General features: G+C 38.1%; 1 protein-coding gene across 10 annotated transcripts in view; it reads left to right on the top strand.

Moving 5' to 3' along the window:
- The window catches only part of ZFHX4 (zinc finger homeobox 4), a 184151-nt gene that overhangs the window by 15363 nt on the left and 153371 nt on the right, over window positions 1-15417 (top strand). Inside the window, exon 1 of one of the 10 annotated variants that reach the window (XM_083450868.1) lies at window positions 6324-6496. The exons of 8 other annotated variants lie outside the window; for them this stretch is intronic. The gene's annotated coding sequence lies outside the window, so the exon portion shown is untranslated. Of the gene's footprint in view, window positions 1-6323; window positions 6497-7736; window positions 7850-15417 lie in introns of those variants that run through there. One more of the 10 variants, XM_083450869.1, reaches the window with a different exon arrangement.

Here is a 15417-nt window from a genome sequence, read left to right as displayed (position 1 = left end):
CCTGAAAGCATAGGAGCCTTGATGGAAAAGAATGTGACAACCTTGTTGCAGAGATCAAATGATAAAGCATCTACAGGAGTTTTTCATGTAGATTGTTTCTCAAACATTTGTGACCGTTGAGCAGTTTTGCTGTGTATATTCTTTGGGCTGAGTTGAAATAATATTTGTTAGCCTAGCCAGCAGTAGATAGCTTCATCTGGTTAGCCCTCATTCTTATTACTAAATGGTTACTTTTCCACTCCTTTGGACTGAAGATAGATTCAAGAATGGTCAGAGCTGAATGTCTGGAACTTGATGATGAATATTTAGCCACCTTTGGCTATCCATCTTTGTCTCACAATATTGTTCATAACAATAAGAAGAAGAAGCGGAGGCTTTGAAGTTTCCCATCAAAAGTGAGCTCCAGAACAGCAGGCTGAGCACGCACATAGGTCACCCAGTCAGAATCTATTCCACTATGATGAGATATTTTGTATTTAAATAACAGTAATTGTTTACAAATGTGTGTCTATCTACACTCACACAATCACACACAAGCATATGCAAATTTTATGCAAATCTGTATCCTCATTTTTTGTTGAGACCAACATAATGACCACACAAATGGTGTATTTATTTATTTATTTACCAACACAATTTATATTGCTCTCCTTCGACACAGATATGTTCTCAAGATGGTCAACAGTGTAGGAAGGGGGGGAGGATAATCTAAGCTATGATATGATAGTAATAAAGCATTCAAACATCAAATCAAAACAATGAGCTAAAACAACAAAACTCAAAAAGACGGCAAACTGAAATAAATGATAAAATTGCATTAAAGAATGCTTAAGGAAGTTAAAGACTTGTTAGAAGTCTAGAAAATAGAAACGTTTTCCTTGGTGACTAAAAGACAGTAGTGAGGTCTATAAGCAGGACTCTTTCAGGAGAGGAACCATCTCGAAAAGGGTCCCTCTGCAGTTGCCACCTGCTGCATGTCAGAGAGCAGTGAAACCCAGAAAAAGAACTCTGGTGAAAGATCTCAGTGGACAGCAACCCAGCTCAGTGTTCTGAACTAGCTGCAGTTTCCAAACTGTCTTCAAATGCTGCCCTTTGCAGTAATCCATCTGTGAAGTTTCCAGGTCATGAACAACTGTGGTTAGGCTATCTCTGACTAGGAGGGATGACAGTTGGCTTATCAGCCTCAAATGATAGAAGATCCTTTATGTCACTGAGTCTACTTGAACCGCACAATTCACAGTTGGCTGCCTGGGTAGACACACTGCTGATCACCTCCACTGCTGATCACCTCCATCTTCTCAGGACTAAGTGTCCATTTATTGACCCTTTCCCACTCTATTTTTGTTTCTAAATATCAGACTGGCACTTCTGCCTCACCTGACTCAGCTTGCCAAGAAATAACTTGGGTCACCAGCATATTGATGACATCCAGCTCTATAATACTCATTCAACACCTTCCTATAAATGTCGAACAACATAAGGGGCAGATGAATCCTTAGACATCCCATAATATTAAAGTTATGGGGTAGACATCCCACAATGCCCGCTTCTGTAATCCATCCTCCAGGTAGGAAAAAAGCAACTGAAAAACAATGTCTTCAATTCCCAACCCAGAGCACCTATCTAGAAGAATACAATGATCACTGGTGTCAAAAAATGCCAATAGATCCAGAATAATCAACTGAGTTGCATTTCCTTTGGCTTTCTCAGTGCAGGTCACCCATCAGGGCAGCCAAGGCAGTTTCAGCTCCAAATGTAGGCAACAATCCAGACTGAAATGAATTCAGAAAATCATTTCCACCCAATAGTGCTTGGAATTGCTGGCAACCACTCAATCTAACACCTCATTCGAGAAAGGGACTAGCTTTGGCAACTGAGCCTAAAGGTGGATTGTGTCTTACCTTGTTTATAGTTGGAATAACAATAATTAGGGGTGAAAAGCAGAGAGGTTTTTTGGGGGGGTTTTAAGCCAAGCGGTTTGAAAGAAAAAACAGGTTTGAGAGCAAGTAGGATTAAGAGCAAGTAGGATTCTGACTGCATGCATTTGTAAGCAAACGGCTTGCAACAGCACCTTGGGAGCTGGCTTAGTTGGAACCAGAAGTGTGATCAGAGTTTCACTTGTACAATGAAACTTTTTTCCATCCTCCTCCATGCAGTTCCCTACTGCCCTGGAAAATTTACTTTTGAGGGTGAGGAGACTCTTGTGAATAGTGTGTGATATGGTTCGACCAGCTGCAGTGGGATGAAGGAATCAGTAAAATTGGGGGGGGGGCACCTTGCATGAGTAGAAAAGTATTTCTGTTCATGCAATATGCCGTTGATTCCAACCAGATGTAATATCTATGTTCTGGCGTAGGTTTCTTTGGTTGTGCAGCTAGATGCTGCGTTTTCAAGAGTGTTCCATCTGTGACAGTGAGCTTTAACAGCTAGAACTGGACCTGCCAAGTTACCTTGCCTCTCGTGTAGGAGTTTTGAATAAAATGGCCACAATGGTCTTTAAACCTTAAGCACTTGCCTGCCTTCTTATGTGCCATTTTGAACTCGATCAGCAGAGTAATTTATTTTGTCTAACCAGAACTTATCTTTCTAACAAGTAGCCTCTACATTTCTTCTATTTCATGTTATTTTCAGATACCATACTTGTGTACTTTTAGGGTGTGTATGTTCAGTTCTATTGATTTACAGTGTGAAATATCTGATACCTGTTTCCTGCTCTTTTGGTATGCATAGTCAAAGGGGACTGATGAGATTCTCCTTCCCCACCAGACACTGGGATGTTTTAAATGTATAATTATTGTTGCATGTCATTTGATAGCTGTACTAATTGCTGCCAACCATTGTCTGTTTGCACTTAATGCTGAAACCTGATCAACATCCTGCTTTGGTTGATGTTTGGTGGTAAACTTTAATTAACTCTTATTGCATTGAAGAAGAGCTCAGCCTCAGTGCTAACTAATCATTTACCTTCATTATGCCCTGACAGCTCCACTTGTTCCTAGTCTTAATAGATACACTAGTCAGTAAATAAACCTCCAAGTCTTTATGCCTTGAAGTTGTTGCACATTGATATTTTGTTGCTTAAAGTATAAAGATGATGGACTAAAGAACTATTTTAGTTAGTTTTATATCTGGTAGTAGCAGATATCACTCGAAAATGGTCTTTTTTATACCGGGGCATTTTTATTTTCATTGGAATGGTAACTGTAGATTTAAGATAGCATTGCTGCTTAAATGCGGTTCTTATATGCATGTATCTTTTGAATCAATACAATTAAATCTGTCTCCTGTTAGAATTCCTGTAATTATTTTTACAGAAATACTTTTCATGTAATGATATTGAAGTTAAGTAATCAAGTTACTGACAGATCATGTAAAATTCAACTCAAAATTGCTGGCTCCTTGATTTTAATTTGTCTGACATCAAGTTTGTTTGAAAAGGGATAATATGTAGTTAAAGCAAGGAGCTCATAATTACGGCTGACGTTTGTTTGTTTATAATGAAAACTAATTAAAGTTCATACATTTTAAAACACAAAAGTTAATTACTGAATTGTTCACTTCACTTATGCAGAGCAGTCAAATTAACTTGCACTGGAAAAAATGACAAGAGGCTTTGCATAATAAAAACAAATGTCCCAGCTGATCTTTCACTATCCAAACAAAATTTGCCACTAGATTATTCTAGAACAATAGGTGGCTTATGAATGGCTAAGCTTTGTTTAAAACCTTATTCTAGTGACAGGCTAGATGTCTAATATGAAATCAGATTGAATGCTACAGTCCAGTGCACAGTGGCATATGTTAGGTTCTACTGAAACCTGTGCCATTGAACACAACTCCCATTCATTTCTAGGGACTCTACAGGAACAGTTCCTTGTGGACTTGCTCCTTAAGTATGGCAATGCTCCAGTCATAAGTGGTATCATTACTTTCATTTTGTACAATCTTCTGTATTGTACTTAAAAGCCTCTTCTATATTCTGCTCCATTATGATCTTTACTAGCATTGCAGTATTGCTAATTACGCAAGAATTGCAGTGCTTACTTAAATATCTGATGATTATTTTTTGGAAGAAAACTACTACAGTATTGTTATATAGCACTAAATGCTTTAAAAAGTATTTTCTTTTTCTTCTGTGTATTATTAGTCTTAGTAAACTTAACCTGTGTGCCTAATCAAATCTGCAATGGTTTTGAATAAACGAGTTTATGATATTTAGGATGGTGATAGGCAATTATGTCAAAATATTTATTGTTTCATATTTACATAGTAAATACAGTTATGAAGGCGTTGCTGTTTCAGCTTCTGATATTAATTATTTGTTCATTCTGACCCTAAACATATGTATTCAGATACATGCCTCACTCAACCAAATGGAACCTATGTCTTAGTATGCATGCTTAGCACAGAAAATTGCTAATTTAAGTGACAGGTGAAAGCACTATATTTTCTCTTTTAACGTGTACAATTGTTAACGTCCTTTAAAGCTTCAACCCTATGCATGCTTACTTGATGGCAAAATCTGATTATTTCAGTGGTACTTACTTCTCAGTAAGTGGTATGTACTTCTGAGTAAATATGATTAGGATTGGGCAGCACAGTATATGATGTATACTAATATTGGATGCAATGAAATAGATTAAATTGTGACGGTTTTACAAATGGAGGTCATTGATATTTGAATAAACATAGTAAATGTGACCAATAAATTCCAAAATAATAAATGTAGTGGATTTTAAAGGAAATAAATAAGACCTAATTGATCCTGTGGTGCTTAAGCTTTTGTGTTGGGCAGGATTATTAACTTGAACTTTCAAATCTAATACAGATTTTGGAGTGAAAAGAGAAACATGGAGCTCTTTTCAGAACATGCTTGTAAAAATGACTGTAATTTACATAACCTTTCATGGAGTATGTTGTGTGCAATACAATAAAGGGCTTGATTGATTTGTAGATTAATATTTATTTAGTAAAGGAAAATCAAAGGGATTAAGCAGTCATCATTGTAACCCTAATCCTACTTTGCATAGATAAGACAAAGGAAAGTGATTACTGCTTAAAGCTCACTAGGTCACTGCCATTCAGGTGCACTTTTGTCTAAAAGAAAGAAATGAGGAAAAAGTTGCTTTGCTCTATGAAGTGTTTTCAAAACTCCAGACTTTTAGCTGTAGGTTAAGTATTTAGACTTCATTTGTAATGCCAGCGCTCCAGCTAAACATGAGAAAGAGATATTGTCAATTATCATGATTCACTTTCTGGACTGACGTCACTGTGAAATATTAATGACCAAGCCACATGATTTGAACTCTGAATCTGCAGGTTAAATGTTTTCAGGGATAATATAAGAAATAAGGCCTTTGTTATAAAATGATTCTCAGGAGAAATCAGGCATACTCTGCAGTAGTTTGATTAGTGGAGAGCTGCTGCTCTTGCCCCAAAGGGAGAGCAATTGCTGTGGTTTAATGGAAACAGTTGGAGAAAATACAGGAGACTAAAGCAATGGTATTTCAGTCTTATAATTAAATTAAAAATTCCAAAGCCTGTTATCTTGCTATCGTGCATGCTCTCCCACTGATTCTTCAGTATATAAAACAAAGAAACTATCCTGAGAGGGAGGAAGAGCTCATCAGTCACATGAGCTTGCATTAGAATATTAGTATTAAAAAGCCAAAAGATAGCCTTTAAGAATGATAAAGGAGAATGCGTTGAAACAATATAGTGATTGAACAGCCAGTCTGGGATTCAGTTTGCAAACTTTTCTAGTTTTCTTTTTAAAGTGCTATTTTAAGTGCACGGTATATTTGGTTACATCCCTTTATTCAAACTTAATTACCTTCTCCCCTTTGTCGTGACATGGGTGGAAAGTTTTTGCCGTGTCAGGAGAGGTCGTCACACATTCTTTTGCAGTTCTCTTCATTAATTCCTTCTTGCAGAAGCATTTTCTTTCGTGCTGGGAAGGTAGAAGGGTGTAATAGAAGAGCCCTGAAACATCAGCAGGAAGCTCTAAGCTGGTTAATGCAGTATAATTGTCTGGACATAGACTGGTCTTTGTTTGTGTCGTTCACTTTGAATCAGCTGTAATTAACTCCAGAGTGTTTCCAGATTGCCAGCAAAGAAAAATTACAGCTTTTCTGTTTTAAATTGGAAAGCTCACAAAGACATTAACTATGCATATTGCTTTTACTTTGATATAATTCTGTTCTGTGAAAGGGTGGGGAGCATATTTGGCACCCTTCCCCCAACCCTGGACCCTCAAATCATACTATTGTAAAGCTGTTTGATTTAGGGTCTGTTAGAGTGTAATGGCTACTTAGTACTTTTGGTCTGAAAAATGTTTTCCTTGTATCATACAACTGCCACAGTATGTTGCAGTTGCTTCAATGGCTACTTTGGTTCTTCAGGGTTTTCGTTCATGTGCTGGAAGCATGTTTTAGATGGATGTACAGAAAGCTTCCCACATGCAGCTAGGCTAGAATTCCATTATAGAAGCAGCATGGTAAGTTTTCTCTCTACTATATTTTGTACTATCTAAAACCATATTCAGTTCGACACTTAACATTTCTCTCAGAATGCACATTCTTTACTTTTGTGCAGGTAGTTTTACCTGTCTTTGGATATTCTAAATACCCAAACTGTGAGAAAATGGACTGTTTTTAAATCTGTTTGACTTGTGGTCAGCCAAATGCCTGCCACACCCTGTTTAAAAGGTACTCTGTACAGTACTTTATAATTATGGATTCCTGTATGGTCTAAAATGAGTGAGCTGAGTGAGCAAGCCTCTAGCTAATGCATCTAATAATACAGCGCTGTATACAAAAGATCTGTCAGCAACTGATGCAAAAAAAAGTCTAACCAAAATCCCCCCCTTTCTTCTGAATTTAACAATAAGGAATTTAAGCCTCAATGTGGCTTTAGCAACCAAAGAAAAGAAGCTCTTGGTGTCTGCATAATACCACTTTGATGGATTTTTTCATCAGCTCTCCGTACGTGGTAACAAATAAACAAGTATAATTATACTTGTGAAGGCCTATTCATTGCTTTGTCAGGATTAGATATATGTGCAGTTTTCACACTGAGCCTCTCTTTTGTCTTTGCCTAACTCACTATGACATATTGATAGAGGATCTGGGATGGGGAAAAGGCCACAGCAGAGACAGTGATGACCTTTTGGAAACTTGATATAATTCAAGGATTTTTATTTATTTTCTATATATATATGTGTGCATGTGTGTGTGTGTGCGTGAGTGTGTGTGTGTGTGATTTGCAACTTGTTCCCAAATTCTGATATAAGTGAGCAACTTCTAACCCATTTTTAGCAGAGTAAATAAATAATCAAAGTGTTCTAAGATGTCTAAAGAGCAGATGGGAATAAAAACAATAGGCTAAGAAGTCCCTTGGTCTTCTTTCCCAGCACTTTGCACTGTGGCTAACCTAGCATTCCTTTCCCATTATTCTATCCTCTTGATCAGATCACGTTCTTTTTAATCATTTCACAAACACTGTCTCACTGGACCGTAGAAGAGGGCTGGGACAATATCAATTAAAAAAACAGAGGTAAACTGGCATTTCTGATTCTTAGCTCTAATGGGAACTCTGCATTCTAAATGCAGAGGAATTCTCCTATTGTTCAGAAAAGCACCCCCTTTTCATTAGCAAAGCTGGCTGTAGGTGGGTTTTATAATTTGGCTGAGCAGAGTTTAGAGAAGAGTTTTTCCAGGAGGAATACAGAGGTTAGTAACGCAGGTTTTTGGTGTATTGTCCGTCTGTTCTGAAGAAAAGGAGTTCTACGATCCAAGTCATTGGCCTTGTGAATTGCTGACACAATTTAACATACTAAGCAGGTTAGCAGGTGCGTATTTATGAACTCATATGATAACAACTTTTAAAAAATGCTTTCTTTTTGTTATTTTTCGTGATGTTTGTATTGCAGAGGAAAACTGAGTTCATTTAGTAGTGCTTAAGGACAGATGTGAAACAAAGAGCTTAAGCTTTAATTTATAAAATGGGCTGAAATCTTTTATGTTGTAGTGGGGAGGGAGAAAAATACTATTTTAGGTTAGTGTACATAGTCTAGAGCACAAAATAGAGGGGGGCCCTGCCCACTTTGATGCTGAAGATGTTATACTAATAAAGTTTGTATATCTTCAGGCACCTGATGCATACAGCAACTCTAACATTTTATTGTTCATTAATGTACACACTGCACAACTTCCTCTGATATAACATTGATGATAAGCAGCTAAGAACTAAAAGATTTATATTACAGTTGTTGTGTATTGTGGTCATTGTTTCTGACAGTTGGCGTGCAACTGTTAAGATTACCTGGACGGACTTACTTGTTGTTTCGTACTATTTACTCTATGTTTAGCGGGGGATTGGTGGATATAATCCCCACCCCTCAAATCAGTTCCTGTAAAATCATCAAAAGGGGAAATGTAGCTGAAAGACTTTCTGAGATGGTGATTAGATAACCGACAGCCCAGATTTGTGTTTGCCTAGAATTATTCCATGTATATTAAACACCAGCCCAGTTTAGGTATAACATGCATACTTGTGTGCATGGCACATTCTTGGAATACTTTTAAACTGCTGTTTACTACAGATCCTGGTTCCAAATGTCCTAATGTAAATCTACAGGCATAAGAACTGTGGAACTTTTTCTTTTACTCTTCTTATAAACATAATGGCATTCCTTAACATTTAGTTTTGGAAATTTCTCAGTCTGCATCCTAGCTCATACTTGCAAGCAGGGGAAGATGAAATAGTTACTTTAAGATTTCTTTTTCTAGACCACTTTAGGTAGACTTTATGAATACATTGTCTACTTGGATGCATGTATTGGTTGTACAAAATGGCATATGCAAAGGTAAACATGCCCATTTTGGGGCTAATTAGAAAATTATTAGGTTTTCATGCTTTTGTGATCAGTTTATTTCAAAGGAATTTTGGACTGTATGCATGCCATGAGCATAATTAACCTGGAGCTCATCAATGATTAAAATTACACACTAAGCTTTGTGATGTTTGATTCAGGAGCAATTAGTCTGTCAGTTGAGCCACCTCAGATACCAAAACTAATTCTGATTAATTTTTGCACTATGACAATCTTCTAATGTATCTTAAACAGATCACTTCTCTCTTTGATGGTTTGCTTCTAGGATTATATTTGATTACATTTATTTCTTTTAATTAAGTGGCTACACTTTTTAATATTTTGCTACCTTTGCATTTCCTTGTTAATTTTTTAAATGGAAAAAAACCCTATTAAATCATACTCAGAGGAGAAAGATTGCTTTTATCATGTTTGATACATGAGACCATCTTTTTCTTCTAAATGAACAGTCCAAATAAAATACAAAGACTTACTATAGTTCAAATAAGTTTTTTATTCTATAATCACTCCAATTCCTATTGTTGGATGGCAATGTAGGTAATAAACTGAGGCTTGCACAACTAGCAAAGTTAATGACAAATATATCTGAAATGATGAGGATTACTTGCTTCATAATAGCAAGAGTAAGCTTGTATCATAGGCTGAAAATAAACCCTAAAGTTTCAGATCACTCAGCTGTTGTATTCAGTGCCATCATTCTGCAAGTGGAGAGCTCTGCAAGGAATGAGTGGTTTAAGCTATAATCTAGCTACTACTACAGTGTCCTTGCATATACCCCAACCCCAAAAACAAGAGAAGCAGAATTTTAACTAGTGTGTGCCCAACTTTCTGGTGCTTTGCTCTGCTGCCAGAAACTGATATGCCTTTTATAAAGTGCATCTTGTTCTCGACAAAGGGAGTTTATGGTCTAAGATGCCTGCCTGCAAGAAATGATTGAAGGATTTTCATCAGTAGTGCTTGCTTATGATTTGCTAAGCTGGGAGAGATGTTGATTGAGGCACTGGTTGAAAGATGGGCAACTCACCAGGATTGATAACATCAAAATGGTATTTGAAATGGTGTTCATTACATTTTGCAGGGGAAAAACGGAGTGCATGTGATTGTCCCCTAGGATGATAGGACTGGTTGCAGTAAATATTAATTTCTGTTCCGTTGCCCATTGAGGTGACTGAAGTGTGGGGAAGAATGATGATTGGTGCTTAATCAGGGATAGCAAGATACCTGCTGAGGGCTTTTGCACCAGGAAGATTTGTAGTAAGCTGATTTGCTTGGTAAAATGAAAACCAAAGAGGCACTCTTCCTGGGCAGACTACGACTGTGATATTTAGAATAGTGATATTTTGTAGTTTTCTTTCTCATGTTGTCGTGCAGGGAGGAGGGAATGGGAAATGGAAGCAAAGAAGATGTAAATGAAGTAAATAACAGGAAAACAAAAATCACAAGTCATTTAGACTGATTGTATTTGAAATATGTTTTCATTTCTGTAAGATATGAGAGATCTTTAGAGCTATTAGAGTACATTTTTAATTTTTTTTTTAAAAAGGAAATATAATATCTAAATTGACATATGATAAATACTCTAGCAGTTTAAAAAATGCATTAAATATACAAATGTTGACTTCCGGAGGCGGCGCGACCGGTAATGGCTGCCTTCTCCGAGTAAGGAGAAGGGAGCTCCGCTGTAAACGGGTCGTCCGCTACGGCGAAGCGGAGACCCATTCAGGAAAACCACAGGTGGCAGAAGCCTGTGGTCTCGGGACCCGGCGGGCGCCAGAAGCAGCCCCCAAAACGCTGAAGGGACCCCGTAAGGGGCTCCGGATCGCGGAGGGGGTAGCGGCGCTGTGGGTCGTTGCGCAAACAGCGAAGTGAAGCCGCGTTGCTGTGGCCGGTCAGCGCTGTCCTTTCTTCCTGCAACTTTTCTGAACTTTGGAAACTACAACCCGTGAGTAAATTTGGATATTGAAAACTTTCTGAAACTTTTGTCAACTTTCTGAAACTTTTTGAGAACTCTCTGAAACTTTTAAAACTTTTTTAAAAAAAGTTGAAATCTGGCTGAAAACGGAGTGAGGATAAGCAGGAAGCCCATCTCCCGCTATACTGAACTTTAAGCAAAGAGCAGGAGGAGTGGAGACAAAAAGTTATGCGCTAACTAAATGCTGGCACCCTGTTAAAGCAGTTTTCTGAGTGAAAGACTTTGAGCTATTGACTTTTGCTGGTCATATTGGGGGTGCATTGATATCCTTCTTCTGTGGCACCAGTGGATTACAAAATAAATAAGAATCTCTGGTGCTGGAGCTGCCTGGATGAACACCAGTTTGCAACTTTGGATACATTGAATTCAGGTTTTGAAACATTCTGAGTTGGAACTGGATACTTTGAAACTGTTGCAGTCAAGGCACTGTAAGAAACACTGTTTTGCTTTAAGTTTTACTCTGCTAAAAATAATACATTGTGGAGGCGATGGACATGGATTTAAACTTATAAGTTTAACTTGGATTTGATCTTTTCCCTGAAGACGTATTGGATTTGATCTTTTCCCTGAAGACGTATTAAGCTCCCTCTAGAGGATTTTGGATTTACAGCAGTGACTTTGTTTTACTTTCCCTTTCCCGGCCTCTGTTTGACTATTGTATCTGGGACTCTGCTTTCTCATGGGAACAACTTGGATTGACCTTGGATTACAGATAACTTTGGAATGAGTGGCGCAAGGAGAAGAGGAAGGACCAAACAAACAACTCTAACTTTATCTGCAGCCTCACAGCGTAGATCTTCTGTGCCGGCCTTGCCTTCCACTTTGCCTCCAGACATAGAGGCGGCCTCCCTAATACAGGCAGGGGAGGGTGAGACAGAGGAGCTGCACCTGGGAGATATGGCTTCAGGGACAAGTAGCTCTGTCTTGGAGAAAATTTTGGAGAAACTGGAGGCTCTGGACAAGAAGGCTGATTTGCATACAGCTAAAATTGAACAGAACACAGAAAGCTTGAATAAGCTGACTGGACAAGTTGCACAGAATGCCCAGTCTATTGGAGAATTAAAGGAGGCTGTAGGTGAAAATCGTAAACTGGCTGAAGATACTAGTCAAAGACTGGAAGAACTTGAGAAAGAATTAAGACCACTCAGCAAACAAGTTGGAGAACATCAGACTTACTTTTCGATGACAGAACTGCGAAACAGGGAGACCAACTTGAGGATACGGTCAATACCAGAGGTGGAAGAAGATAATTTTATTGAATTTCTAACTAAGGAATTTGCCAAGTTTTGGAAGTTAGAGGAAAAAGACTTTAAAATCGTATCTGCTTTCAGGCTTGGCAGAGTCAGAAGGACAGAGAAGCCCAGAGATTGTTTGATAACACTGAGATCAAAGGAGGAAAGGGACAAGATTTTGGGCCTGCACTACGAAAAGTCACTAGGCATTTTGGGCAAGAAAATTGAAATCTACAAGGACATTCCTAAGCAGTTGCTGGACCTTAGATCTAACTACACGGAATTGGCAAGACTGTTGAGAAGCAACGCAATTATCTTCAGGTGGGAGTTTCCACAAGGATTATCCTTTACCTACAGAGGGAGAAAGATCAAAATCAAAACAGTGGAAGATAGAGACAAGTTTTTGGGAGCACACGGAGAAGACCTCCACAAAGGACTTGGATTGCCAGCGCCAGAACTTCCAGGGGAGCCCGCCCCCTCGGATCCTCAAGGACCGGAGAACAAGGTACCACCCCAGAAAGAATAACCAGACCTATCCAGGATGTCTCTGCAGCTTTTGAGCTGGAACATAAATGGCTGTAACAGTCCTGAAAAAAGGTCTAAAATTTTTCATATTTTAAAAAAGGAACAATTGGACATTATATGCTTACAAGAAACACATGTGATTAGGCTCCATAGAAAGGTGTTAATAAATAAAAGGCTTGGTCAAGAATTTATATCATCGGATACAGTTAAAAAGAGAGGTGTAGTGATCTATGCAAAAGAGAGCCTTTCACCAAAATTTCTTTTTAAAGATGAAAGTGGAAGAATCCTCGCAATAGAAGTACAGTATCAAGGAGAAAAAATTTTGATATTAGGAATTTATGCTCCAAATGAAGGTAAATCGGATTTTTATAAGAAGTTGCACGAGACCATGCTGGATTATCTGGATTACAACAACGTCATCATGATGGGGGACATGAACGGGGTCGCATCAACAAATATGGATAAGTCACAGAACCAGAACATTACTAAAGAGGGAAGACTACCTAAGACCTTTTTTGAAATGACTGACAATATGGACTGGGTTGACATCTGGAGAGTTAGAAACCCCTTGGGAAGAGAAGGAACATTCTTTTCTGAAGCTCAACTGACTTGGACACGAATCGACCAAATATGGATAACTAGAAGTCTGGCACCTAAGGTGAGGAAGGTGAAAATCTGCCCTAAAACATGCTCCGACCATAACGCCTTGAGAATGGATATGACATTGATCCCAACCGGCTCCTTTAGATGGAAGATGAATGATGGCCTGTTTAGAGACCAAAGAATTGTAAAGAAGGCCCAAAAAACTTTAAAGGACTATTTTGAGATTAATTTGAACACTACGGTGGAAAAAAGAACTATCTGGGATGCAAGTAAAGCTGTGATGAGAGGGTTCTTGATTCAACAGAATTCTTTAAAGAAAAGACTGCAAAATGAAAAGAAAGATAAAATTCTGGAAAGTATCAAAGAGTTGGAGAAGAAGTTAAGATCTAACCCGAAGTCCCAACCGATTCTGAGAGAAATTAAACTTTATCAGGCACAATATTCCAAACTGATAAATCAGGAAATAGAATGGAAGATTAAAATAATGAAACAAAAAACTTTTGAATCGGCAAACAAATGTGGGAAACTGCTAGCCTGGCAGTTGAAAAGGAGACAAAGATTAAATACAGTAACAAACTTAGAGGTTGAAGGAAGGAACATTCAGAACCCGGGAGAGATTAGAAAGTGCTTCCAGAGGTATTTTAAAAAGTTATACACTCAAGGGCCACAAGATGAAATAGAGATTACACAATTTTTGGAGAGAAATGGATTAGCAAAGCTGTCAGAAGAAAATAGAATAATTTTGAATGGCAAAATAACACGACAAGAGATTGAACAGGCCATCCAGAGTCTGAAACAGGGCAAATCACCAGGGCCAGATGGACTGACCTCTAACTACTATAAGACATTGAAGGATTATTTGATACAACCTTTGTTGGAGGTCAGTAATGAAATAATGGAGGGGAAGAAGGCGCCTGAATCGTGGAAAGAAGCATTTATCACATTGATTCCAAAGTCAGAAACTGAAAAGACACAACTCAAGAACTACCGTCCCATCTCCCTTTTAAATGTGGATTACAAAATATTTGCAGATGTTTTGGCACGAAGATTTAAGAAAGTTTTAAGTGAGATAATCCATAAAGACCAGGCAGGCTTTCTCCCGGGCAGACATATGTTTACTAACACGAGGAACATTATAGACATATTGGAACTTTTACAAACAAACATAAACACTAAAGCAGTTTTAATTTTTATAGACGCGGAGAAAGCCTTCGACAACATATCTTGGAAATTTATGAAGGGGAATTTAAAAGAAATGGGAGTGGGACGGGGGTTTGAGAACGGGATTGAGGCAATATATTCAGAACAAAAGGCTAAACTGATAGTTAACAATGTGGTTACAGAAGAGTTTAAAATTGAAAAAGGTACACGACAAGGCTGCCCGATTTCCCCATTACTGTTTATTTCGGTTCTGGAAGTGCTCCTGAATATGATTAGGGGGGACCGGTTGGTGGAAGGGATTCAGGTCGGAGCGAAACAATATAAACTTAAAGCTTTTGCAGATGACCTAGTTCTGACATTACAGGAGCCGGAGTCTAGTTTGAAAAGAGTACTACAACTGATTCAAAACTTTGGTCGAGTGGCAGGATTTAAGTTAAACAAGCAAAAAACTAAAGTTTTGGGGAAAAACTTGACAGATACTGAGTTGGAACAGCTTCAGAAAGAGACAGAACTAAATGTGGTTAAAAAAGTTAAATACCTAGGGGTAAACATAACAGCAAAAAATCTGAGTTTATTTAAAGATAATTATGAAAAATGTTGGTCAGAGATTAAGAGAGACTTGGATAGTTGGTCAAGACTAAATCTTTCTTTGTTAGGCCGAATAGCTGCCATCAAGATGAATGTATTGCCAAAAATGTTATTTTTGTTTCAGACACTGCAGATTGTAGACAAGACAGAGTGCTTTCGGAAGTGGCAGAAAGATATTTCTAAATTTGTCTGGCAGGGCAAAAAGCCCAGAATCAAATTTAAAATATTAACAGATGCGAAAGAAAGAGGGGGCTTTGCCCTGCCAGATTTAAGGTTGTATTATGAAGCTGCAGCTTTCTGCTGGTTAAAAGATTGGTTACTTCTTGAAGATACGGATGTCTTGGATCTGGAAGGTTTTAATAATGCGTTTGGATGGCATGCATATCTATGGTATGATAAAGCTAAGATAAATAAGGCCTTCAAGAACCATATTGTCAGAAAAT

This window comes from Podarcis tiliguerta (assembly GCF_965153285.1).
Source record: "Podarcis tiliguerta genome assembly, chromosome: 7".
In the NCBI taxonomy this organism is placed as follows: Eukaryota; Metazoa; Chordata; class Lepidosauria; order Squamata; family Lacertidae; genus Podarcis; species Podarcis tiliguerta.
Note: the sequence above shows the minus strand (reverse complement) of the source record. Positions and strands in the feature narration are given on the sequence as shown.